This window comes from Neophocaena asiaeorientalis, unplaced genomic scaffold, assembly GCF_003031525.2.
Source record: "Neophocaena asiaeorientalis asiaeorientalis breed wild unplaced genomic scaffold, Neophocaena_asiaeorientalis_V1.1 scaffold155, whole genome shotgun sequence".
NCBI classification, from domain to species: Eukaryota; Metazoa; Chordata; class Mammalia; order Artiodactyla; family Phocoenidae; genus Neophocaena; species Neophocaena asiaeorientalis.
The window spans coordinates 7,298,081-7,299,931 of NW_020173040.1; the positions used below are offsets into that span (position 1 = coordinate 7,298,081).

Genomic DNA, 1,851 nt, shown 5'->3' on the forward strand with positions numbered 1-1,851 from the left:
TTTTGCAGTACACGGGCCTCTCACTGCCGTGGCCTCTCCCATTGCGGACCACAGGCTCCGGACTCACAGGCTCAGCGGCCATGGCTCACGGGCGCAGCCGCTCCGCGGCATGTGGGATCTTCCCGGACCAGGGCTCTAACCCGTGTCCCCTGCATCAGCAGGCGGACTCTCAACCACTGCGCCACCAGGGAAGCCCCTGAAAACTATTTTATGTCATATTTTAATCTGGCAAAGAGGTCAGGAGCCAAACACTAAAGAACCATCTATAGAATAAACATCTAATTGCAAAATATTTTTCTAATCAAGTTCTTTCCTGTGAATTTGATATTTTTTAATTTGCATTATTTAATTTTAGGTATGCAACCTAGTATGGGAAAAAATGAACTCTTCCCTTGAGAAAGACTAGGTTTGATGAGGTCATTAATTCTTCCAAGCTGCAACTTCCTTATTAATAATATGAAATGATACTAGCCACCTCACAGGAATGTTGTTTCATTTTGTTGTTGTGTAATTGTTACCCTTTTACTTTTTATTATGGAAATTTTCAAATATACATAAAGATAGAATAGTAAAATGAACCCCAAGGATCCCTCATTCCACCCCACAATCAGCAACCCAAGGTCAATTCTAATCCATCCACCACCCACCTACTCCCCATAATCCCTCATTCCACCCCACAATCAGCAACCCAAGGTCAATTCTAATCCATCCACCACCCACCTACTCCCCATAATCCCTCATTCCACCCCACAATCAGCAACCCAAGGTCAATTCTGATCCATCCACCACCCACCTACTCCCCATTATCTTGAAGCAAATGCAAAATATCATGTCATTTTATCAGTAAACATTGTCATGTGCCTCTACAAAAGACACTCTTTTAAAACATAATCACAATGCTGTTTTCACATCTTAAAATTTAGCAATTGGCAATAAAATATTAATTTTCCAATTTTCTTATGTCATAAATGGTATTGTCATTTGGGGTTTCTTGTTTGTTGAAATCAGGATCTAAATAAGGTCCACATATTGCAACTGGTTGATATATCTTCTACATCTCCTTTCATCTTTTTGGTTTCCGTCTAGTCTTTTTTTTTTTTTTTTTCTTTAACAACATATTTGTCGAAGAAACTGTGCTCTTTGTCCTGTAAAGTTTCCTCCTGTCTGGATTCTGGTGTTGCAGACCCATGGATGAGTTTAACGTTTCTCTGTACCTGTTTCTCTGTTACTTCTTATAAATGGGCAGGTGGATCTAGAGCCTTGACTTTTTTGTTGTTCTTTTAGCCACGGGGTGCGGCTTGCTGGATTTAGTTTCTCGACCCGGGATGGAACCTGGGCCCCTCAGTGAAAGCGCCGAGCTCTAACCACTGGACTGCCAGGGAATTCCCTAGAGCCTTTATTTTTTAGGAAGGTGGTGGGAAGCACAGATGGTACTGTGCTCTTCCAGCATGCGACGCATCACGTTTGGTTGTCTCTCTTCTTGTGATATTCGCAGCTGTTGATATTCCATGCCTAGAATCATCACATTCATTAGGGGTTGCACCGTGATGACATGCTCATTCTGTCACCCCGCCTTTATTTACTAGCAGGAGTATTTCTGTTAAGACAAAATCTCCTCCTCTACTATTTGGTCACAGTCATATAGAGAAGAAAGGATAAATGTTTGGGGTTTTTTCTCCCCTTATTGGTTTCCAGTGTCATGAGTTGATACCCTAACACCTGCCAACATTGACTAATACATTCTAGTGTCATTGTTGACTTAGGAATTTAAATATAGTTGATATATATATATATATCCTTTGCAGTTTTTATTCTTTTTTTTTTTTTTTTTTTTTTTATGAAAACAGGCCC

The 1,851-nt window shown here is 40.6% G+C and overlaps 1 protein-coding gene across 1 annotated transcript in view; it reads right to left on the minus strand.

Moving 5' to 3' along the window:
- Positions 1-1,851, minus strand: part of ADAMTSL3 (ADAMTS like 3) — a 358,752-nt gene that overhangs the window by 282,850 nt on the left and 74,051 nt on the right.